The sequence below is a fragment of the Tenrec ecaudatus genome, chromosome 9, assembly GCF_050624435.1.
Source record: "Tenrec ecaudatus isolate mTenEca1 chromosome 9, mTenEca1.hap1, whole genome shotgun sequence".
NCBI lineage: Eukaryota > Metazoa > Chordata > Mammalia > Afrosoricida > Tenrecidae > Tenrec > Tenrec ecaudatus.
This window is the reverse complement of record NC_134538.1, coordinates 151,489,678-151,514,887: the sequence shown is the minus strand read 5'-3', so window position 1 is coordinate 151,514,887 and position 25,210 is coordinate 151,489,678. Positions and strand designations below refer to the sequence as shown.

Genomic DNA, 25,210 nt, shown 5'->3' with positions numbered 1-25,210 from the left:
CCCCCGGCGCGCCCCTCGCGGCCCCGCATCGCCCCGCGCGGGTCCAAGGGAGCCCGGGTGTCAGGCCGGCAGCGGGGCGCGGGGCGGCGCCCGCCCGCGGTCTGGGTGTCCGCGCCAGCCAGCCTCCAGTCGCGCGCGAGCCTGCGAGGGAGCGCGGGAGGGAGGAGGCGGAGCGGGCGGAGGCGGCCGGGCGGGGCGCGGGCGGAGGAGAGGAGGACCCAGGGAGCGCCAGGCAGCTGGAGTTTGTGCGCGCTTGGCCGGGCTTCAATGCACAGCGGCAGCGAGCCGCGGCGGCAGCAGGCAGCCTGGGAGCCCCGGCGGCGGCCGAGCCCGCCGCAGCCCTGCGCCCGGCCCCCTGCAAACTTTGCCCGCCGCCCGCCCGGGGGGCCGCGCCCGGGAGGCCAGGCTCGCCCCGCCGCCGCCGCCCGCGCCGCCCCGCGCCACCCAGGGGAGCAGCCGGCGGCCCCCGCGGTCCCCTGGCCCCGGCCCCGAGCGCTGCCCGGCGGAGCCCTGCCCGGAGGGGCCCCGGGCGCCGGCCGCCGCCGGAGAGCGCTCACCGGCCGGGCCCCCGGCCCCCGCCGCGCCCGGGCAGCGGCCAGCAGGGCTAGCATGGGCGGCGCGGAGTGACGCGCAGTGCCCGCTTGGCATCAAGGACATCCAGCCCGCGGGGGTGGGGACGCAGGGGGGTCGCCCCGCACCGCCACCGCAGCCCCGAGAGGCGCCGCCGCCACTCGGCTACGGGGCCAGGGCGCGGGCCCTCCTCCGCGGCTGGCGACCTTTTTGTGGGCCCAGCGGCCGGAGGCGGACGCGGGCCAGGCGCGCCGAGCCCCCGAGACTCTGTCCCGGCCGCTCCGCGGCCCGCGGGCCGCCCAGCCTCCGGCGAGTCTGCGTTCGGGCTGGGCTGAAGCAGGGAGACACGCGCGCACACGCACACGCCGGCGGAGGGCGAGCGGCGGCGGCACCCTCTGCAGTGTCAATGCGGCGCTCCTGCTGAACCGGGAGGAGACGCGGCGCCTCCAGGTACGAGCCGGCGGCGGCGGCGGGCGGGCGGGCAGGCGGGCGGCCGGGCCGGGCTGGCCGCGAGCGCCGGGTGGGCGCAGTCCCCGCGGCCGCCCAGGGAGTCCTGGGCTGCCCTGCAGCCGGCCAGTTGCGCACACCCGCGCACACGCATGCACACCCGCGCACACATGCACACACGCGCACACGGCGCACACGCAGCTGCCCACGTCCCACCTGGAGACCTGCGTAGGTGCAGCGCGGCCCGAGTAGGTATTTCCTGGGCTGGTCCTCCCTCAAGGCGCTCCTGGACTCCGACTGCTCGCAACCAGGACTTTCGGGGTGGGATTCCTCGGCTGCCAGATAGGACTGCCCTCCCACCCCGGCGGTGTGGGAGCGGCTCTCGAATCCCCCGTCCCTTTCCAACCTGGCTGGTTTTTACAACGGGGAAGTGGTGGGAGGTCTGTGGGTGACCCACCCAGTGTCATCTCTGCCTTGTGACCTTTGGAAGCCGTGGATTTTAACGGGCAGCAGACGGTCATTCAGATGTGTATTTGGCGAGAACGGTGGCCACATCGGCTCTGGCTGCAGCCCTATAGGGCGGTGGATGGGGACAGGGACAGACACTGCGTTTCCCCAGTAAGAGGCAGCACAGGCGCCTTCCTGAAGCCTGGCAGAGCTTCCCGGGAATGTGCTAGGCTGAAGGCAGTGCTGTGTGTGTATGCATGTGTGTGCACGTGTGTGCGCCCATCGTGTGTGTGTGTGTGCGCGCGCGCGTGCGTGGGTGTATGTGTGGGGCTTGTCTAGAAAGGGCTTGGGAGATCAGTTTGTCGGCGTAACATAAACCTGCTTCTCTTCCCCTTTCTCTTGGGAAGCAGCAAGCCGACATGGCTGGGGACTCTGGACCTAGATCTCCCCTCTCTCCCTGCTTCTTCTCCCCTCCCCTCCCCTCCCCTCTGCACCTTCCTGGGACAGCAGGGCTGAGCCTTTCCAAGTGCCTCCCCCACTTTGTCTCTACCTGCTGTAGAGGTGTGTGTGTCTGAGAGCCAGAGCTGGAAGGGAGAGGAAAGGGGCTGTGCCCTACTCATGTAGGAGGGTACCTGGTCTCATGACCACACGGGCTCTGCTCATCGTCTTAGGAGGCATTCTTGGATCTGCCTGCACCGCACCCCCACCCCCACCCCCAGAGCCCCGCTGCCCAAGGCAGTGTAGATAGGAGCCTAGCTAGAGCCCGGAAGCTCTGGTCCAAGGTTCTATTCCCTTAAGGCCTCGCCCTCCCCTGCCTCCACTTCCTTTTTCTCCTGGCTGCTGCATCCCAGGCTGTTCATTTGTAAACTTTTCAGGAGGAGGCCAGGTGATGGGGCTCCCGCTTGGTGGCCACTGAGCAATGAGTGGTGTCCCTTGGGCTCTGCTGTTGCAGAGATGAGGCTGGGAGATTCAACTGGGCTTGGGGGCGAGTGTGCAGACAGGGCCTGGCGCTGGGGCTCCAGCCGTGTCCCTCGGTGGGTCGCACGTTGGGCAACCTGGCAGGAGATGGGACCTGCGTGTTCCTTTCCACAATGATTTGTGTTCAGTACCCTATCCACCCACGAGTGGAGAGAACACGTTCGTCATCTGTTTCCTGAACACGGTGGGTCCTGATGGAAGGGGCTTTCTCTACCTACCCCTCTTCTCTGGCAAGGTTCCTGGCAGGTGTGTGTGTGGAGGAGGGGGAGAGGGGGAGTGGGGGGTGAAGAGTAGGCGCCCCAGGAGGGAGATTGTATTCCAGCCCTGTGAGCTGCCCTTTGATTGATTGAAAAGGGTGGATGGAAAATGCAAGCTGCTTACCCTCAGGATGGCTCAGGACGGGGAAAGCCATGGTTTCTTTTTAAGAATGGTAGGTGTGTGTACACACACACTCACACATCCACTCATGGTATATGCCCTGTGTGCTGGTCTGGAAATGGGTGACAATGGGTCCACCTGTATTCTGGGCTCCGGAAGGGTTGGTAAGTTCCCCCATGCCTGCCTTGGAATGCCTTGGACAGTGAGCACCGCCCCCTGCACTCCCCCTCCCCCCTACACACACTTGGACACACACGCAGTTAGCAACATTTGGCTTTGACCCTGAATTGAGAACTCCAGCGCCAGCGGGTGCCTCCCAGGTAAACACTGCCCCCGGGGGCCGGGGAGGGGCGCCAAGGTTGGGTGTGTGAGTCTTCCACCTGACTCCAGCTCTGCTGCTCTCGGCTTCCCACGCCCACCCTCATCCTGTCTCCCGTTTGTAGTCTAAGGATCCGTGGTTTTCGTGCGAAACCCTCAACCCTGCGATTATGCTGGCTATGAGCTAAGCATCGGGGTTCAAAAGCCCCCCGCACTTTCCCAGCTTAAGCATTAGGTCCCCATTTGGTTTCCAGGACGAGGCCGGCGTTAATTACCATGGGCGGAACGCTGCGCGTACGCCGCCTGCTTTGAGCCTCCGCTCGCACGCGCAGCCCCGATCCTTTCCTCCGCCCCGGTGCTGTGAAGTTCTCAGGGGCGTCCTCCTTCAGAAGGGAACCAGAAGCCCGCGCCGAGGAGGATTGGGTCTGCCTGCCTTGCAGCCCCTCGCGGCTGCGGCTGCGGCGGCTGCTGCTGCTGCTGCTGCTGCTGCGGCTGCATCTTGCTCTGGGCGCCCCTCGTGGGAACGCGATGGGAGTCGGGGAGGGGGGGCTGCCCAGTTCTCTCTGCCCAGTGCCACACTCCGAGCTCTCCTTGCGCATCCCGGGACTTCACCGCGGATGCCCACCGGTCCTCGGCACACATTTCCGGAGGATCCCCAAGCAGCTCATTGAAACCCCCCACTCGAGCTCTGCGCCTCCGGTTGGCTGCCGCCGCCGCCGCCGCTGTGACTTCCCCCGCCCCAGCAGACCAGGATGTCTGCGTGGCTCGCTCTCCCATAGCCGGGCCTCCCGGTCTTTTAAAGCACAACGAGGGCGGCTGGGAATTAAGCACGGGGGGCTTCTCAGGCCACTGTGGTCCTGCGGGGCGGGACCGCGGCCCGGGAACTCGATCATTACTGGCTCTTAGCTCAGAGATCGCCCTAAGCTTTGATGCCTCGAATCTCTCCTCCTGGCCAGCTAGGGGCCATTTCGCGGCCGCTCCGCCCACCCGCACCCGAAGGAGACATCCCCTCCCCAAACAAAGCCACCCCGGACCTGTTGGAGTGCAGCGGGCTGGACCGCGACGGGCCAATGGCGGGGCGGGCGGGGAACGGAGCCCGAGCTGGTCTGGGATTGGCTAGTGCAACAGCTGTGTCTGCCTTCCCAGAAGCGACGTCCCTTCTTATTCCTGCCCCAGGTGACACTGGTTCAGAGCCTGGGGTTATGGAACGTGGCGCCTCTCGTTGGCATACCCCCATCCTCCAGCCTCAGCCGCTCTAGCTCTCCGACACCCCTAACCTCCGCGTCCACTCCCCACAAGGCCACGGGGGGGGGGCTCCTCCCCTCCCCCACGTCCTGGCTCCGTGTGCACATCCGCCCGCCCATTCGCCCTCAAATCGGTGCCACTTCAAGAAATCAATGGAACATGAACCTAACGACAGCTGGGTGATGAAGTGTTATTTCTATTTAAGAGCGGCATTTTAAAAAGACCCAGCGCTAATAAATCAAAGGGCTATTTGGGAGATGCACATGATTAGGGTAACTGACCCCCAGGCTCTGCTGAGGCCAGCCTGGGCCTCTCAGAGCCCAGCGGGCCTGGCTTTTGTCTGGGAGCCCCACCTGAGTCCTCTCTCTGAACCTGGCCCTGCTCTCTCTCCCCTCCCCCTCCATACTGTCCCGGGTACAGCGCCCTGTACCCGAAGGCAAGGTGGCCAGGCAAAGAGGCTCTGCCCTCAGTGTTGGGAGACTTCAGATGTTAGGAGTGGAGGAAGGCGGGGGCGTCCTAATTCTCAGGGTAGTGGCCTTGTTCCCACTGGGCACGAAGTGGCTTCCCTGTACTCGTCTGTTTAAGCCTCTAGGCTCTGGTCCTCCTAAGCCTATGACACCAGACCTCCCTAGGGAAGCCACTGCCACGGAGCCATTAGTATTGGTGATGGCCCTCTTGACAACACTGGGATGATGCTGTCGATGATGATGATGATGATGATGACGACGACGACGAAGATGAGGATGACCAGCATGTGTTTCCTACCCACCCATCCCAGTCGTTCTTACAGAATGACCAATTCATCCTCGTGAACAGCCCAGAGAGGCAGCTGTGATAATTATACCCGTTTCATCCACGTGTAGCCGGGGTGTGCAGGTATCAGCCTGAGACCACAAAGCCAGGAAGTGGTTGTGGAGCCAAGGTTGAACTTGCGGCTGTCTGACTGCACCACCTTGCTACTGGGCCTCCTTAGAATGCAGGTGCCAAGTCTCATGACACCCCCTGGAACGTTTGGGGAAGAATGTGCTGGGGGAACAGTAGGTATGTGGCTCCGCTTTCTTCCTGGGCTACCTCTGTGTGTCCAGGCAAGTCCACACGCTCAACAAGCCCCATTGCCTCATTCATCTGGTGGGCTGAGGGATGTGTGTCCCCTCCCTGGTTGTCACCGGCTGTGAAATGACACTGATCATTGTTCTAGCAGGGCTCAGTTCCTGCTGCTGTCTGTCCCCTCACTTGGCAAAGCCCACCTTTCCCAAGGTGGGAGGTGTGGGTGGGTGAAATCCCCATCTCTGCTTTGGAGTCCACATGACTCCAGGGAGGTCTGTGTCAGGGTCTCCCCAATGCCCAGGCTGCTGGGGAAAGAGCACCCTCTTGTTCCATGTGTCGTACAGGTAGCCTCAGGTGACAGGCCACTCACTGCCCTTTAGCTGGGGTAGGAAGGAAAGCTGAGAAAATGTTGAAGGCCATCAGCTGCCCTCTGCTTGGCTGACCTTTCTATTCTCATCTCAGGATTCTTCCACTGCAGTGCACACAGTAGGTGCTCAAGACACAGTCATTCATTTCCTTCATTCACATTTCCTTTGTAGCAGTCCACATATGGTGGGTCTAGAGACAGGGAAGACTGAGGCTCTGCCTGTGGATGTCATGCCTCATTAGGTACCCAGACCAGAAAGCAATTGGAGTAGAGGGGCTGGGGGCAGGGCGGGTGGCGGGGAGTTCTTGCAAGTAGTTTGTGTGTGTAGCGGGGGAGGGAGAGGGGTTGTCATGTAGCACATACCAGAATCTTCCTGTGGGAACAGTAGTCCCGACTCTAGCTTTGGGATGGCCCGGGCTGATCTGTGGTGCTGCATGACCCCTTAGTGCTGAGAGGTGTGGGTGGTGAGGCCCCACAGAGCCTGCCAGGCCGACTGGGGACCCTGCCCCTGAGCAGGCACTGAGCTGGACTCGATCTCTGTGACCCGAGCCTTGTGGGAAACAGCCCTGGAGGATGCTCCTGCCTTGCTTCTGTGGCTTCTCCTGTAGATGAAAGCGGAGGGAAGGCCCTGAAGTGGCTGGAAGAGGCGGCCTTCCAAGACCATAGCTCTCCTCTGTGGTAGGAACCCTCCTGGCATAGTGGTTACGTGTTGGGCTGCTAACCGCAAGGTCAGTTCAAAGCCACCAGGGGAGGACGACAAGGCTTGCTACTCCCATCAGGAGTCACCGTCTTGGGAACCCTCAGGGAAGTTCCAGCCCGTCTTGGAGAGCTGCTGTGCACTGAAATCGACTCGTCGGAGGTGAAGTTTCCTCTGGGCTGACAGTCGGAACTCTGAAAGGCTAAGCTTCGGTTGTTGGATAAGCACCCAGCATAGACCTGCGCCCCCAGGCGCTGGCGAGGCCTCAGCGGGCCACTGAGCCATCTAAGCTTGGGAAACCCCTTGTCCAAGTCGTGGCTTCTCCACGTGCCTGGATGCGCCACGGCAAACCGGATTTGATGATGCATTGTCACTCCAACCCCAAATGGGGTCACTAGCCAAGGTGATCGATCTCAGGAGATCTCATCTCAGTCGGTGCGCTGACCACAGCCGGCTGGATCCGTTCCCGAGGTCTTCTGGGGAGGAGTGCTTTCCTTAGCAAGTATGTGAGGAGAGACGCCATGGTGGGGGTGGGGGTGTTGGGGTGGGGGCTCTTGAACAGAGGGGAGGAAAACCACAGCCCCAAAGGGGTCCTGGGCCCAGTTTACACCAAACACTCTCCTTTCTTGCATCTCTGAGGAGCCCGGCCGGATTCTCTTTCCTCCTTGTTTAAGGAGGAAAGCAGGAGGTGGGGTCCTCCGGGGTCAAAGGCGTCAAGGCCAGGTGATGGACCCAGCCCGGGTGGAGTGGCGATGAAGAGAGTTCACCTTCTTCCTCTCTACCTCGGGCCTGCTTCCTGAAGGCAACACTTGGCTCAGAGCCGCGTCTCCTCTAGCATCCAGTGAGTTTGAGAAATTCTGGGTGTAAAGCAAGGAGAGAGAGAGGCCCTTTCCTGCCCTACTGGGGAACTTGGTGGCACATTCGGGAACCCACAAAGTCTCTGCTTCGGCAGGAAGGAAGGAGGACAGCTAGGACTTCAGAGCCACAGTCCCAGCCCCGGGCATTGTTGGGCAGCTCTGACCAAAGGCTGGGCAGATGGCCGAGGCCCAAGATTGGGGTGGGCACGGGGATCAGGTGAGGCCCTGATTTGGAGAGTGTGTGTGGAGGTCAGCTGGGGTGAGGCGATCTACCTGGGCAGGTTCCTGAATGGGGTATCTGGGGTTACCGCCGTGATGGGTCCCGTGGGAGGAGCTGCAGTCTTGAGAACAGAGTTGAGCAGCGTGGTCCGGTCCACTCTCCTTCAGCTGCGGAACGCATGACTCTTGTCCGCCACACCGTGTCTGACCCCAACAGAATCCACCTGGCGAAAGGGGTCCAGGCAGGTTTCAAGAGACTGGGTTGGCCAGCAAAGGATGCCTCCCTGGCATCTCAGTTTATACCCAAGGGCCATGACTGTCTGGTGGCACGAGATAACCTCCAATGGCCTCTACCCCGAGCCTGGCTCCTGGAAGCATGGCAGGCATTGACGTATCAAGCCACAAGTGACATTCTGCTATAAAAGCCATTAGCTAGCAGGTTGCCTTTATAGCTAGACCTTCCTCCCCTACTCTTGTTCTTATGCAGTAAAAATATACATAACACATTTGCCAATTCAACAATTTCCACCTGTTTAATTCAGTGGTATCGATTCTGGTCAGTGTTACATAGCCATTACCACCATCTTTTTCTGAATGATCCCACCACCATTGATGTGAACTCAGTGCCCCCGAAGCATTATCCCTCTCTTCACCCCCCCTTTTTCACCCCCAGGTCACCACTAATAAGCTTTGATGGCTACGTTAGTGGTGACGTTTGGTGCCTACTTGTTAGTCGATTTGGACGCCGGATGACCCCGCGTGACTCAGTCGAAGGGACCCAGGGCTTCCCAGCCCATCATCAATTGTTGTTGGTATTAGATGCCATCAAGTCAGTTCTGACCCCCAAACGACCTTATGCACAAGGGACCGAAATACTTCCCGGTCCGGCACCATCCTCACCATTGTTCCTCCGCTTAAACCCGCGTGGCAGCCACATTGTCTGTCCATCTGTCGAGGCCTTCTTCTTTCGCTGCCCGTCCACTTTACCGAGCATGATGTCCTTCTCCAGGGGCTGGGCTCTCCTGACCACATGCCCAAAGGATGTGAGAAGCGGCCATCCTCCCTTCTAAGGAGGTCCTGTGGAACCTCTGGGTGGGTTTCCATCACCGGTCTATCAGGTAGCAGTGAAATGCTTAACCATGTATCACCAGGGATTCTTTGATCTGCGGCCACTTGGCTGCTGCAGATCATTGAGGGCATGCGCTGTCTGTCCTTTCGTGACAGACTGATTTCATGTAGCGGCTTTCATTTTCCTGAGGCACACTCCCTTTGCTTAATAACAACAACTTTTTTGTTTGTTTCTTTAAATCATTTTATTGGGGGGCTCTCACAGCTTTTACAACAGTCCACCCATCAACTGCATCAAGCATATTTGATGGGGATTTGGGTAAAAGTGTACAGAGCACATTGGTTTGCCAGTCAACGTTTCATACACATTTTGTTTTGTGACCTTGGTCGCAATCCTGCTGATGTAAGTGCACTCTCCCCACCTCCGCCCTGGGTTTGCTGGTTCCAGCGCCTTCCTCTGTCCTGGCCCATCCTGTCTTCTGAGCTGCATCCCTGGGCAAAGGCTGCCCTTCTGGCAGGCCTGGCCTGTTTGGCTGTCGGCAGGAGGGTGTACCTCCCTGGTGCTGTGATTCACTGTGCAGACCTGTCCATCGTTTGCCTGTGAGTTGAGTCTTGGACTCAGTGCACTTTCAGACTTGAAGGGCATCTAAAGGCTGTCATTTTAGGGGTGTCTTCTGGTCTCTATGAGATCAGGAAGCCTGACCTTTTGTTTATTATTTTGAGGTTTTTTCTCAGTTTTTTTCTCCCACTCTCTCTGTAACTTCCTGTCATGACCCCTTGTGGAGTGGGCAGCCATGGTGGCGGGGCATCATTCCATTCTTCTGGTTCCCTGGCATGGTTTAAATCAGCGGTTCTCAGTCTGTGGGTCGTGACCCCTCTGGGGGTTGAATGACCCTTTCACAGGGGTCCCCCAATTTGTTAACAGTAGCAAAATGACAGTGATGAAGTAGCAACGAAAATAATGTTATGGTTGGGGGCAGTGGTCACCACAACATGAGGAACTGTATTAAAGCAGGGGTCCTCAAACTACAGCCCACGGGTCATATGCGGCCCGTCGAGGACATTTATCTGGCCCATGGGTGTTTTTGCCCTGTTTGTTTTGTTACTTCAAAGTAAGATATATGCCGTCTGCATAGGAATTTGTTCATAGTTTCTTTTTTTTTAAACTAGAGTCTGGCCCTTCACCGGGTCTGAGGGACAGGGAACTGGCCCCCTGTTAAAAAAAGTTTGAGGACCCCTGGAAGGGTGGCGGCATGAGGAAGGTTGAGAACCACTGGTTTAAATCTTTCAAGGCTCATCCGTGTTGTGGCATCAGAACGTCCCTTCTCTGTATGGCAAGTCATGTTCCATCCTCCCCAACCCCCTTTTTCAAAAAAGCATCTTAAAGCTCCCTCTGGATTCGGCTTGATAGGCAACCGATGGTGCCACACCTGGGACCCGCTTTCCTGCTCTCTTCCTTGAAATTGCACTTGCCCTTGATGGGTGTGACTTCCTGGAGCACACGTGTGCCTGCCTGAGAGCTCAGGCCTCCAGAAGGTCAGGGGCAGCCTTGGCTGGAAGCATCTTGTGTGCAGCCAGCAACTTTAAGGGAACTTTGGAAACAGTGGTCAAGGAGGACCTGCTGGTGGCCCTGGCAGGGACAATAGCCCTGAGCTTGTTGGTTTCCTAATGGCTTGGCTGGAGGGGGCTCCTGAGGGGCAGAGAATAGTTCTCCTTGCTGAACTCTGAACCGTGGGTATGCCAACATGAATCAACAGTATGTTTATTTATTTAAATGGAGCAGAGCAAGGTAGAGAAGAACACCCTCCCCCCCCCAAAGGAAGGTGGGAACCAGGCCCATGGCAGTGTCTCCTTCCCAGCAGGGGCAGGGTTGGCACCACGGCCAGGCCAACTGACCAACTGTCTCAGCTGGCTCAAAGAATGAACCAATTGCAGGCTGAGCTCATGGGCAGTGTCCCTGGGTGGTAGTGCTCTATGGCAGGTTGGGTCATGCACCTGGACTTGAACTACTGCTCTTCATGGACAACCCCCCCCCCCCATGGGTTAGTTAGGTGGCTATAGGTGGACTGAAGCAACCCAGTCGTCCTTTCCAGAAGGCTCCCAAGCCCCATCCACAGATGCTCAGAAAAATGGGGGGCAAGTAAGTTTGGAACACCACCTCATCTTTCTCCATCCAGATCCTAGAAATTAAAAATGCACGTGAGCCCACGGGAAAATGCTTGGCATTGGATGGTGTTGTCCCTGAACTGTGTGTTGGGGTTCGGGTTTCCTCTGTTAGGTTGAAGAGGCAACATCCGTGTGGGATGGGTCCTTTGACAGGGACCCAAGGAGCAGCAGAAATCAGACAGCACCAAGCTCCTCATGGCGAGGCTAGGTGTCATGGGGCAGAGGCTCCAAGGGGGTGGGGGGCCCTTCCCTGTCCTCTTTAAGACACTGATCCCCAGGCCTGTCTTTTTTCATGGTCCTGGGTGGATTTGAACTGCCGGCCTTTAGGCGAGTACCACGCGGGGACCTGTGGAGCGGCACGGAGACACACCGGAGCAAGGGCACATGGGAGAGCCGGGGCAGAAGTGAGGAAGGCCCCAGGATGATAGGAGAGGCTTGGAGGGTCTTCCTCAGGCAGTCAGCAAGAGTGAGAACGGGGGGCGGGGCCTCTAGCCTCCTGCCTTCTCAGGGAGGAAACACAGACTGTGCTTTGAAACCAGCCACGGTGGCATTTCGGTCACCACAGCCCAGGGACCCAGTGCAGCTGTGCTCCAGAAGCCAGCCTGGCTCTTTTTAACCTGTCCGCCTTCAGGGCCTGGGATCCCTCCGTGTATGCGTGGACATTCACGTCTGTTGGGATGAGCACTGTGGACAGAACGTGCTCTGGGAAATGGGAACCCTCACCAGACACTTCCAAGGCAGTCCCAAGATCTGACTTTCCACCCTCACTGCTAGCGAGTCAATTCCGACACCCAGCGACCCTACAGGACAGTATAGACCTGCCCTTGGCACGTTTCAGAGACTGTAACTCGGAAGCGGAGAGCCTGGTCTTTTTTCCTGCAAGGGCGGCCGGTGATTTTTGAACCGCTGATCTTGTGGTTGGCAGCTCACCTCATAGTTTGACAAAACCCAGAGTTTCCACCATGGGCTAATCACGCACACCCCACAAGGGGGGTCAGGCATTTTTCCTGGGTGGTATTTAAGTCTCTGAAGCAGTGTGTGTGTGTGTGTGTGTGTGTGTGTGTGTGTGTGTGTGTGTGTGAGAGAGAGAGAGAGAGAGAGAGTGTGTTGGGGGCCAAGGGGATAGATAACCCCACTAGATTGCGTTTGACTCTCTTGGGGACCCTGATTTATTATGGGGCTTCACCAGGCCTTCCTGGAGTATGGAGCCCCTTTCCAACACAAGACCGCTGGCAGGCCACCCCATTCCCACCCTGCGCCCACTCCCGATGTCTGCCGGCTGACACTCTCACCATCAAAGTGCTGACTGAGTTTAGATTGAACGACGACAGGGAGCCGGCGAGATGAACTCTCAGTCAATCCCATAGGGGCTGAGTTCCAGCCCCATGGCGGCCCATAGTAAATTAGACCCACCAAGGTCGGGTGCAGGTGTGGTAAGTCCAGCCTCGGGGCCGTGTCCCTCCGGGCACCCTTTGTGAGGGAACCCCTGACAACAGCTCGTGTTGACTCCCGGCCATGCTGGGAAGCTGCCACTTCATTTCTTCTTCCTAAGCTGTTGGCTTTCATTTCTGAGAAAGAGAGCCTGTTGGCAGGGACGGGGCAGCTGGGAGAGGCGGGGTGCATGAGGGGCCGTTTGCAGGGCTCTTTGGGAACTGTCACAGGGACATGGGACCGGCGGTTTGTTTCTCGGCTGGCTGGGGGGAATCTTTGGAGGAAAACAACAAAAGGAAGAGCATTTACAGACAGACGGCTGTGGGACGGGAGGAGCGGTGACAAGTGTGGTGTAATAGGAAGTCATTTGTGTAAGCTACCATGCCCTCTGAAGGGAGCCGCCAGAAACGCGGCTCCTGCATCACCAGCCCTATTTTTATCTTTTTTTTCTTTTGCTCAACCTCCCTCCTCCTGCAAAATCGTCTTGAGATTTTCATTTTCAGAGCAATTGAAGAAGTATTATGTGCTGGCCAGGGGATGGGGGTCCTACCTTCTCAGGTCAGGGCTGCTGAATATCTGCCAGCTTCTGTGTCTGGGCTTGGCTCCATCTCCCAACCCTGAGTCCGCCCCTGAAGTCTGGGAGGCAAGCACACACAGGGGCTGGGCGTACCCACGGGCTGGGGGCAGGGGCCACGGCACCCAAGGTCAGAGGGCAGTGAGAAAGGGTGAAGGAAGACTAGACTTGGTCCTGGCGTGCTTGCACCTCGGCTGGCTCCCCAGTGTTGGCTGCTTGCTTTGAGTGCTGGAGAGGGGCGAGAGCCACTGGCAGGGGGTGAGTGGGACGCTGGCCTCTGAGTCCCTGTCCTGGCTGCGACACAGCCTCGAGAAATTAGAAAAGAGGAAACACCAACCATGTGCCTCAGTGCACGATGGTGTTTCATAGGGCTTTAGTGGCTGGTTTAGGGGGTGGGCACCCCAGTGGTGCAGTGGGTTAAGCACTGGGTTGCCAAGCAGAAGGTCAGCGCTTCCAACCCACAGTCAGTCCCGCTACAGGAGAAAGATGAGGCCGTCAGGTTCCATAAAGGGTCACGGCCTTGGAACCCCGAGGGCAGTTGTCTATACGTGTCCCTTAGGGCCACTGTAAGGTAGACTCCGTGGTAGGGGGTCCGGTTGCACTTAGAGCCTCAGGCCTTTGATCAGAGGTGATTCACAGTCCATTTGAACTTCCAACAGTTTGACTAGCCTTGGCGGGCATTCTCTATTTACATCACCCACTCCTTGCCAGGTCCAAAGAGTGTCCAAGAGGACTTTTGAGGACTCAGTGATCTTTTGGTGGGAACTTACTCCCCAGGAGGCTCCCTGCCTCCCTCCCCTTGCTCACCTCTGGTGCATGCATGCTTGGCAAGGGGAATTGAAGGAGAGCAGTGAAAGGTGGGCCTGGTGCCTGGAGGATCTCCCTCCCTGCCCCTGTCCCCCTCCCTGGGGTAGGGGCTAAGTGGATTAGTGTATTAGTGTCAAGTGCGCTGCCTTCTGCAGGGAGGTGCTCTCAGTGTATTAGTGCTCAGGGGTTGCCCATTACAAAGTACGGCCCATTAGGGGCCCTAGAAGGACCAGGTTGATTGGCTCAAGCTCAGGAGGTGAGGCGTGTCCATGTAGGTGTTAGTGGGAAGGTCCCTCCGAGTCTCTCCTGGTGTCTGGCCCTTTCCTTCTGCCTGCCTCTCTGCGTCTCTTCTCTTATAAGGTCACCACTCAGGGTGGTTGAGGACTTGCCGTGGTCCAAGTGGTTTGCGCACAGCTGCTAATGTCAAGGTTGTTGGTTCGTACCATCCCAGTGGCTCGTCGGAAGAAAGGCCTGGCAAGCCGCTCCTATCAGGATTACAGCCCAGGAAGCCCCAAGGGGGCAGCTCTCGGGGTTGTCGTGATTGGGCCAAAGCCTTTTGTTTCTCTCTTTCACTCGGCACCAGTGGCACTCCACTACCTTTCGTGTGGTGGCTCATGTGTTGCTGGAAGCTGTGTCGATGGTGTTTCCAATGCCAGCAGGGAATTTGGGTCTGTAGGCTGAGCAAGCAATCAGAGACACTGGATTGTAGGAAGCAGAATGTGACATCAGGATCGGAGGAAGGCTTATTAACAGCCTGCGATAAGCAGCAGACACATCCCAGCTTGCTGCACGTGAGGAGGACTTGAAGCATTCGCTGATGAACATCGAGGACTGCAGCCTTCGGTGTGGATTACAACTCAGTGTAAAGGAAACCCAAAGCCTCACAGCTGGGCTGTTCGGTGACCTCATGATGAACAGAGAAAAGACTGAAGTTGTCAAGGAGTTTGCCTGTTTGGATCCACTGTCAGTGCTCATGGAAGCAGCAGTCAAGCCATCAAAGGACACATTGCATCGGGTAAGACTGCTGCCCATGACCTCCTTAAAGTGTTGAAAAACGAGGGTGTTACTTTGAGGACTGAGGGGTGCTTGACCCAAGCCATAGTATTTTCACCTGCCTCATCTGCACGTGAAAGTGGGGTATTGAGGAAGGGTATCGCATGGTGGAGCTGGCGAGGAATGTTGAAAGTTCCGTGGGCTGCCAGAAGGACGAGGCAAGGATGGAGAGACGTTGCCTCACGCACTTTGGACATGTCAGGAGAGACCAGTCCCTGGAGAAGAACATCATGCTTGGAAATGTCGAGGGGCCGTGACAAAGAGGAAGGCCCACAGCAAGATGGACTGACACAGCGGCTGCAACCCCAGGCTCAGACACAGAACAACGGAGAGGAGGGCACCGGGCCAGACCGTGTTTCCTTCTGTTGTGCGTCGTCAGGTCTCTATGAGTCAGAACCGACTTGACGGCACCGACGAGGATGACACCTGGCAGCTCAGTGAGTTAAGAGTTGAACTGCTTCACATCCGCAGGTATTGGGGGTTAGTTAGGACTTCCACCTCACTTTGGGGGATCACAGTTCAATCAATCGCATTTAGTCACCCCTGTTACCTGCAGGAGGTAGAAGTGTCTGGTGGCAGACCTCTTGGGTGCTCTTTTAGTGTCTCAGGCCTCTGGGTGATCCCAATGGGTTGAGCTCGATGGCTAACTTAAAGGTCAGTGGTTAACCACCCATGGGTAGTACGGAGGAAACATCAGGCAATGCACTTCCGTGAGGAAGACTCTCTGGAGTGCCGTCTCCTTGACAACATATGGAATCGCCATGAGTCGGAACTGGCTCAAAAGCAGCGAGTTTGTGTTTCACGAATGTATTTAGATTTGTGTGTTGAAAACAGGCCACTGGGTTTGAGCGAGGTCCCAGAGTAAGCAGCACCCAACTCCTTCAAGTCTACCCAGACCTTTTCCACCCGCGAGCCCCCCTGGTGAGCTGCTGCAGAAAGAGCCCCCCTGGTGGCTGCTGCCGAAAGTGGTCGGGGACCTCAGATAGCGCAGGGTCTCTGCCTGGCAGGGCACTGGCTAGACCAGACTCGGAAAGACTGGGACTCTGAGAGTTCCGCCCAGAGAGTGTCTTAGCTGCAAAATTGCAGGGCAATTTCATGTGAAACAATAGAACGACTCTTTTCTCTGGATTGCTCCTGGGTGCCTCAGAACTGCTCATATAAATGGCTTCTACTGTGGCCTGTCTCATTGAGAGAGACCTGGGGGTGGGGTGGGGGAGGAAGGTGGGCATTTTCAGGCTAGAACCTTTCAAGAACCCCACAGAGATGACACAGTTTCTGTTCTCCCTGCCCTAAGCACCTGTACCCAGGCTGGGCACGTCTCATCTGCTCTCAGGACAGAATACATTCACCCCGCCACACATTCGGTCTTGGGGAGCCCAGTGGTTCTTCCCAGTTTATTAGGTGGCCAAGTGTTTCCTTCAGAAGGGGCAGAGGGCAGGGCCCTAGATGCTAAGGGGGGAAGTGCCTTAACTACAGCGTTCTGTGGTTTGCACTAAAATAGAGCAGAGTCTGCAATGTCTTTGTCGTATCTCCCACCGAAGTCTTTTCCCAGCACAGGCTCAGGAAGTCCCTCTCGAGGGCTGGCTCAGAGCCCCAGACCAAGGTAGGGAAGGCTCACCACCTCCTTACAGTTCCTCCCCCAGGCTTCCCACAGGCCTACTGGCTATCGGAGGTCCTCAGTGGGGTTTCAGGCCCTAGGCTCAGGTGAGAAGTTCCAGGGAAGGAGTCAGATGCCCTTGTGCAGGATGCTGACCTTGTGCATGGTGTCAAGTTTGGACCAAGGATCTTGGCTCGGGGTAGTCCCAGGCTGAGGTTCTCCCTCCATGAACCTGTGATCATGACAAGGGTACAGGGCCATGCTGTGTTTTGGCTTGATGATCCCCAGCAACGGGAGCACAACAGTGGCAGTGTCTTACAGGGGCGACTGCAGCTTGTCAGGCCCCCCCTTCTCTGCTTCTTCTATCACTCCATCCTGGAGTGAGGCCGAGCTCTTTCCAGGCACATACTTTAAAAAAAACAAACCTAAACAAACGAATTCAATCATTATTTTAAAAGAACGATTTATAGGCAGGGCTGTGACTTGGGAGTTTCGATGTGCATCTGCAATTTGGGACGTAATGAAAATGATCTTGCTTGACATCTGATTATGCCCATTGGGTTGTGGGAGGAGTTTGACAGAACTCGAGAGGGGAAAAAAAGGCAAAAAGCTCAAGGAGGACCATTCTAGGATAGTCAAATGTGGAAAACTAACTTCTAGAAACGGGCAGCGACATTTCCCAGCGCATACCGTTTAGAAAGCATGGCGCTAATTAATTAATTAATCTACATGTGAGCATGTGTATTTGGCCAACTTGGCAATTCTCTAGGCATGAGAGGTTGGCTGCTGTCTAGCAAATGGTGGGAGTTCCCTCGCCCCCCTGTAGTCGGATCGAGGACCCCCACGGACTCAAGGAACAAGAGCCTCTCACTGCAGATTCAAGCTGCCCAGTGTTTCTTTGTGATGCACAATTTCCTGATGGACACTTCTGATATTTGCTACTCACCTATCTTCCCACCTGTGAAGGCTTCTGGTGAGCAGGTCATGCCACGTGAGCACTCGGGGCCCCAGGGGAGACTCGTGGGTGTTTTCTCTTTTTGTTCTTCCCCACACCTTAGATGTGCGTGCTCTCTGGAGTTTGCTGAGATGCAGGACGAGGGTGACCATCCAGACAGTCGAGGGCATGATACAAAGGGCAAGCACAGTGCCTTGCCAGGATGCCAGCATCAGCTCCTGGGAAGCCTGCCTGCTGGGATGGTGGCAGCTTGGGGTTTAATCTTCCATTTATGCCTCACGGCTCACCCTCTGATGGGGAATGGAGCATCTAGCAAGTCAGGGGTCCTTACCCCTGATGCATTCCTGCTCAACCACCGTGCCTGCCAGACCAATCAGTGGCTGAGAGTTCCTTTCCAGAACGAGAAGCCCACGGGGTTTGCTGGGCTTCTCCTTGCCGTGAGCCGGGCCTTTCTGAGCTTTAGCCAAGGTGTCCACATGGAAAAGGGATCATCCAGGGACATGAGTGGTGGCGCAGAGGGGCCAAATTGCCTCTTGGCAGTTGCTCCCTTGCTTCGGCCTACTCCCCACTTCCTGGCCCATCGCTGCCATCCACCAAGAAGGAAACTTTCAGTTCCGGGTATTGGCCCACTCCTCTGCTTCTCTGGACCAAGCACCTTGGCTGTACCGACCACTTGGGAGCCTTTTCAGGGGACAGGAAGGCCCTCATCTTGGTACACATTGACGGAAGGCACTTGCTCTTGTAATTACCATCCACATTGGTCACAAGCTCGCTGCTGCTCTTGATGCAGTGGGCCTCGTGACCCCTGGGGATCACTGGACTTTGTGACTAAAGTGTGGAGGGAGGCCACAGTCTGAAGATGTGGGCGTGCTGAAGCCCAAAGTCAGAGAGATCTCCTAGAAACAGGAGCCTGTGGTAGTTAAATTATCTGGTGTCAATTCGAGGATTAAGAGCGAAGGGGTGGACGGGATCTGTCCATCAGATCACAGCTTGACGACCCCATTTGGAGGTACTAAGGAGATAAATAGCTCATTGGAGGTGGGACACAGGCTCACTCTCTGTGAGACCTCCCTGTGGAGAAGACACATGGAGAGAGGCTGATGGAGTCAGACCTTTGAAGCCCGAGTAGCCATGTGGAGACCCCTGCCAAGCACTAAGATGCTTACAGTGCCACTGGATCCACAAGACTTCCCGCCTACTGGCCTGTGATCTTCCTGCACTCAGTGCCATTGCATGTGTTTTGTTAGTCTGAAGAGGACTTTATAGATTGGTATCAGGCATATGGGCTAATATCAGATTTATGGACTTGATCTGGAGTGGGCTGTGATGTTTCCTCAATATTCAATTGCTCTTATATATAAAACTCTTTCCGATACACCTATGAGAGTCTTCCTGCATCTTTTCTCTCTAGTCTACCTGGACTAACACAGAGCCCATCGCCCAGCAGGTCCAGTCCATTAGCAGTGGGTCTGGAAAACACCTCCCTGACTTCCTGTCTGTCCCACACGAACATCCACCACTATTTTGAAGTGTAAATTTGAATGTACATTAACTGTCACCTTGCACAGAGCCTGGAGCTCATTTTTGATCGGTCCTTCCCTTGTGAATTCCATGTCATCACCAGCAATCAAGGGGGAGCCTTCCGGCAGCACCACCTGGCTTCTCTCCCCTGCAACCTCACTTGACCTTCACAAGTCCCAGGATTTGTCACCTGCACCTTTGACAAGTGTGAATCTCAGTCTTCATTCAAATTGCTGCTAAACATGGGGAACAAGCAGCGCCAAGGACAGGCCCTCTGACGCGGTCTTTCCCAGAGGGCTTCCCTTTGAGGTCTGACTCACGGAAAAACCGTTTGTCTTTGAGCCTGAGAGATGGGGAAGTGCAAGGGACAGTGCCCGGTCTGTGGGGGCAGGCAGATCCGGCATTGTCCTCTGACCCACGCCAGCATGGCCAACCCCAAAGGTCAGTTGATTCTGGGGCTTTGTTTCCCAAGAAGACGGGAGATGTGAGCTCAAGACGGGATGTGAGGAGTGGTGGTCTTCTCATCCACCCTCTTCCTCTGGGGCGGGATGTTACTGTGAGGTCCAACGCACACGCAGCCCTGTGTGGTCCAGTGCTACCGACAGTCATGCGGCCTACTCCAGGGGTTCCCTCTACCCTGCCAGGGGGCATAAGGTGATCTGGGCCCCTGGGTGTGGCACCAGGGAGTGAAGAAGGCCAGTCTCTGACCAGTGCCCTTGGAAGCGTGGCACCCTGGAGGCAGTTGGGACAAGATTTGGGTTGCCAATTTGGGTTCAACTCGCCCCAGGAGCGGAAGCCAGACTTTTGAGAGATGGTACACAGAACCTGATGGGGACCAGAGGTCATGAGCAACACTGCCAAGAAAGAGCTCTGGGTGGCCAGAGTCCGATGCCCAGGGGGCCGCTGTGTCTAGACGGGGCTTCTCACCAGCCTGCTTATTGTGAGCACCATGGGCATTACTTCCCTTCCCACTCAGGAGCCCTGGTGGTGGGACACGCACGCCCTCGGCTGCTGGCGGAAAGTTCGGCGGTTTGAGCTAGCCTGCCATTCTGTGGAAGGAGACTGCCTGCCTGCGATATCTTCCCATGAAGAAAACCCTGTTGGGAAGCTCCGCTTTGTTACACGAGGCCAGGATGGGTTAGACACCAAGGACTGCTGCCGAGAAAGCCTATGGAGCATGTGTTGTCCCTCTGAGTCGGGATGGACTCAAAGGCACCAAACAATTGTTCTCTGGAAAACGATCCCCAACACTCTTCCCTGAGATGGAGTAGGGGAAGCTCTGAGCAGCGGGACTCTTGCGGATAGACTCTCCTGGGGCACGTCTTTCCAGAGCCCCCTCCCCAAGCTGATGACAGTACTGCACGAGCTAACGAGCCAACCTCAGGTGTGCAGGCACTCCGTGCCATATTGTGCTTTGCTCTATCCTGCCCAACCACCCACCCAGCCAGCCAGCCAACCAACCAACCAACCAACCAACCAACTACCATTGAGCCAATGCTGACTCATAGTGACCCCCTGTCGATTTCCCAGACTGTAACTGTTTATGGGAGTAGAAAGCCCAGTCTTTCTCCCAAGGAGCTGTTGGTGGATTTGAACTGCTGACCATGCGGATGGCAGCCCAATGCATAACCACTACACCACCAAGGCGCTTAGGCACATGTTACAGAGCTGGCTAATTGGAGGCAGACTGCCGCTACTGCCACACTCCTCAGATATGTTAGCCCTGCTTCCTGTACCTGCGCTGAGTGAAAACGCTTCTGTTTTCTTGGTTTGGAAATAGTCATGTCTGTTTCTAGCTCTGGGCTTCTGTATACCTGTCACCCTAAAAAGAAGCCCCGGTAGCAGGTGCAGTAGGTGAAGCCTCGGGTTGCTAATCAAAAGGTTGGTAGTTTGAATTCACCATCTGCTTCCCAAGCTTGCAGCCTGGGAAACACTGTGAAGCAGTTCCATTCTGCCCTACAGGGAGGCTCTGGGTCAGGGCCGACTGTGAATGTGTGAAGTTCTAGTGTCCCCTGGAGGTCCTTTAAGTGAACAGGGCTGTGGGCAGGTTTGGAGAAGAAAGACTGAAAAACTTTCTGCTCATAGGCTCTGGCTGACAGAGGGGCTGCTTCCCTCCATCCCCACAGGCTCATCAACGTCCCTGGTGACAGGAAAGTGAGGGGCACTCTCACTGGACTGTGGGTTGGGGAACCAAAGCTCCAACGACAACACTTGGAGCGTTGCTGGCTGCACAGGGTGAGGGGGGCTTGTCTGGAACTGCTCGGTCAGAAAGGAGGCCCTGTCCCCAGCTCTACTGGCCTGGTTTCAGGTTTGGCATATGGGGACAGTCTTCTCTGGCCCCTTGCAGTGTGTTTCATCGACCGTGTTAGGAAGCTCTGCTCCTAAGCTAATATTGACTGTCACCCCTTAGCTTTTCCCGGGGTCTGGGAAACCCTGGCTGGGTTATGAGTCTCCTGGGGCCGAATGCCATTAGTAGTGATGTAGAAAATGCCTGAAGGGTGACTAGAGCAGCCCTCCTACCCCCCTTCTCATCACTCTTCCCTTAATGCAGTGGCTCTCCACCTTCCTAGTGCCGCGACCCTTTCATAAAGTTCCTCACGTTGTGGTGACCCCCAGACTTAACATTATTTTCATTGCAACTTCATCACTGTCATTTTGCTACTGTTATGAATTGGGCGACCCCTGTGAAAAGGTTGTTTGGTCCCCAAAGGGGTCTCGACCAACAGGTTGAGAACCGCTGCCTTAATGTCCCCTCAGGAAAGGCTGACCTCAGGGTGAGCGGGGCAGCACAGGGCACACCTCAGGGCGGACAAGCCTTCAGGACAGATCCCATGGGGATTTCCAGATGTGTGGTATTGGCGTGGGTTCCTCAGACCGCCTGTGAGATACAGACAGGCGGCACCCAGACCCTGAGTAGGAGCAGCCCGTTTTCCGCCAGTGGGGCGCCCAGGGCCAGGCTCTCCCGCGGGGGGCTGGTGCTCATCCCGAGAAGCGCCCGGCCTCTCTGATTTGGTCCAGAATGTTTCTCAGACATGAATCTCCAGGGAAATGAAGATCCCTGGCTTCTTTAGCCCAACAGTTTGGGGGCCAAAGGGGGGTGTGTGCCTCTCCCCACCTGGAAGGCAATGGAGACTGGAGAAGCTGTGTGAACTACGCCCCAAGGAGCAGTTGGGTCACCCCTCATATGGAAAGCTCCATCTCGGTGGGGTGACTTCCTCTTCTCACCTTCCAGAGCTTTCCTGCTCTGAGGTGGACTGCAGGAAAGGGGAACTGCTGGGACCTGGGCCTGCCCCATGCAGCCCCAAGGAGAGGGCCAGCTGTACCAGCTGCCATGAGCTGGACCTGTGACTGGCCTTTCCGGCACCAGGCCAAGTCCTCCCTGCTGGTTACCCTGACACCCACCAGGGGCTTTCTGGTGGAAGGTGGGGGCGTCACTCTCCTGGTCTCAGTGACTCTGGCACACAGGAGGCGTGGATCCTACGTGCCCCTCTTCTCCTCCTCCCCCTGCCCCCACCCACCCACCTTCACCTGGCCCGGACTCCTAACCAGACCTTGATTACATGTCTCATTGATTCCACCCAGCTATTTATTAATACACTAATGAGCATGTTCACTGGAGGACAGACTACTCTGAAGAACGCATGCCTGAGGTGCAGGTTAATGGGATGTCTGTTTAGTTAACATTGGTGACCGGTGGGAAGAGGCTGAGTTTGGGGTGTTAAAAAGGACACTGTTTTTTTTTTCCCCTCCCGGGGCTTAATTCACTTGTGCTGACAGCCGCTCACACACTCTGAAAGGCGGGCGACGCCTTGAGTCATGTGGCATCTCCTTCAGTCATCAGAGCCTCTCCGCTGCTCAGGTGGGGGGGGGGGACCCAGACGTGGCGGAGAAGGGTTCAGGGTTGGCTGTCACAGACATCTGTGACTGCGTCTCAGGGCTGGCTGGCTGAGGTGGCAGAAACCAGGGAGGCGCATGGGAGAGCCCGGCTGTCATTTTTTGTTATTACTATTTTGTTTCTGGAAGTGAATGAAGGGTCACTGCTTTCCAGCTGGCCCCGGGGGGCTGGGACAATGGAGTGGGTAAGAGACAAGGAGCAGGCTGCCTGGTGGCAACGAGATGAAGTTGCTGAGAGGCTTGAAGGAGGTGGGCTTCTGATGGAGGAGGGCAATGTCGGGAAGGGGCAGGTGCGGGAGGGACGAGGGTTTGGGTTGGAGGTGCTCGTGGGGTTTGGGTGTCGTGTGCAGTGGGTGCAGGAGAGAGGGGTTGAGGTCCCGAGGGGAGACGGTTGATGGGGCTGTAGGCAGGGAGGAAGTGGGGCAGCCCTCCAGGAATGGCCTCTTGGCCGGGGTCCTACTGGGCAGGGTGGAATGTGAGAGCATTGGTCTGGAGGTTGGAGACTAAATAGCTGGTTCTCCCCCTTCCTCCTGGGAGTCTCTCAGCCAGGTCCCTCCGGGGACAGCAGGAGGCCATTGTGTGCGGCTCACCTCAGTGGCTTGTGGGTACCAAGCACAGTCCTGTTTTGCTTAAGACCCCAATTACAGTGTTTTTGTTTTCATTTCCCACCAAACGGCACTCAGATTTCCTTCAAGTGTCCACTAAGTGGCCTCCTGCCGCTCAAGACACGCCGGCTGACCGCTCTTCTCCACCCCACTGCTGAGCTCCCCAGGGAAGCAAGCATGGGAGAGACCATCCCTTCTACACACCACCTCTGCCCACCAGAGCCCAGGGTGCAGTTGTCAACAGCACTTCTCTGGTGGGTCAAAGGTCATGACCAGACTCGGAGACCGGCAGGCGGAGTGTAACATCAGCTGTGGTGAAGGGTAGCTACTGTCAGCAGCTCTAGACCTGTTCTCAGGGTGCCTCTCTGCCCTCTCCTCAGTATTCTGCCCACTGGTAAAAGGGTGGCCTCATCCACATGCTGTGGGCTCGGGGGAATGCCGGGCTCCAATACCAGGCCCACACAGACGCTCTCATTTACCTCCCGGAGTAGGTTCACTGCCGCTTTCTTGAGTACAGGCACCAACAGGACAGCAGCGGAACAAGATGGTCCAACATTGGTATAATTGCCAAAGCTAGGCCTCCGAGCGGCTCCTAGATCCTGAGCGGAACTGCTCCCTCCTTGTAAAGGGATGCCTGGGCCTGCCGTCCTGTCTTCTCTCCCGTAAGACCCCTTTCTCTGTTGCGGTGAGGGGCCTTCCAGCTGGCGCTGACTCCTAGGGGCCCAGTGTACAGCAGAATGGAGCGCTACCACGGTGTCAGTCCATCTCATCCAGAGGCGTCCTATTTCCATCGACCTTCTATCTTACCAAGCATGATATCCTTTCTCTATCTCATGTCACATGTTAACTCACAAGCCCCTCCCAAGCATAAATGGGGGGGGGTGTCGTGACATCATCTTCCGAAAACAAAATAACACACCCCCCCCAGCCTCCCACAGACAAACACATGGAGACAAACGCATGGAGACAAACACATGGAGGATTAAAGAAGTGGTCCTAATTTAAGTCTTTAGCAGATTACATGACAGCCCAGGAAATCACCATGCATTCAGTGTATTTTTCTAGACCACCAGAGTAGATGTGAGTGTGTGTGTGTGTGTGTGTGTGTGTGTGTGTGTGTGTTTGAGCCAGATAGTCCGCTCACAATGGAGCAGTCTGTCCCTCGGGGTATTTCAGCATCCGCTCATTTCTGAGGGACATCTAGTTTCTGTGGCTCCAGCTTCCAAGCTCTTAGGCCGGGGGTCAAATGCATCAGCGGCTCTGGGACTCGGGCCCCCAGACTCCTGTTAGCGCCTGTGTTCAGACTGCCCTTGTATTCTGAGCCCCTTGCCAGTGACTGAACGAAGCCATTCCGCTCTGATGCAGACATCGATGATGAGCTTAGTCAGTAATTCAGGATTTTCGGTTCCCTGGAATTCCCGTATTTCTCCTTTCTTTTTTAAGGTTGTCATTGGCAATGGTGGGACAGTTGTTCTCATGCAGATTAAGAAAGAATGAGTTTGATGCTTTACTCTCTTCCTAACTTTGGGGAAAAAAATCTGGATTTCTTGAAGCAGGCCATGCGTCATGGCTGTTGGTGCCAATGCTCCCAGCTTTGGGTTGGAACACGTTGACCTGGGTCAGAACTGGTGGACCTCCAGGTTATCTCTTCCATGTTGGGGCGGCTCTGTTCCTGCAATATCCCCACCAAGCAGACCCCTTCCCCAACTGGATCCCGAGTGGTGGGACATCAAACCAACGGATGGGAACCCCACATGTTTTGGAAATTGCCTTTGGCCCATCTCCTTTCTCAGTCATCTTCCAGTTAGAATGAAACCTGGATCCAAGTGAATTTTGCAGTCAGATTGAATTTGATTAAAGAGGAGGGCCAGGCGAGACTTGGACCCCTCTTCCTCCTCAAGACAAGTTGGTGTTGTTTAACACCCAGAAGTCTCCCCAACCCCACGCCAGCCCCACCGGATTCGAGACG

General features: G+C 56.6%; 1 protein-coding gene across 2 annotated transcripts in view; it reads left to right on the top strand.

Annotated features, from left to right (window-relative positions):
* Positions 1–731: 731 nt before the first annotated feature.
* Positions 732–25,210, top strand: part of PLXNA4 (plexin A4) — a 457,211-nt gene continuing 432,732 nt past the window's right edge. The window contains exon 1 of one of the 2 annotated variants that reach the window (XM_075558681.1): positions 732–1,020. The gene's annotated coding sequence lies outside the window, so the exon portion shown is untranslated. The remainder of the gene's footprint in view (positions 1,021–25,210) is intronic. The other variant, XM_075558680.1, reaches the window with a different exon arrangement.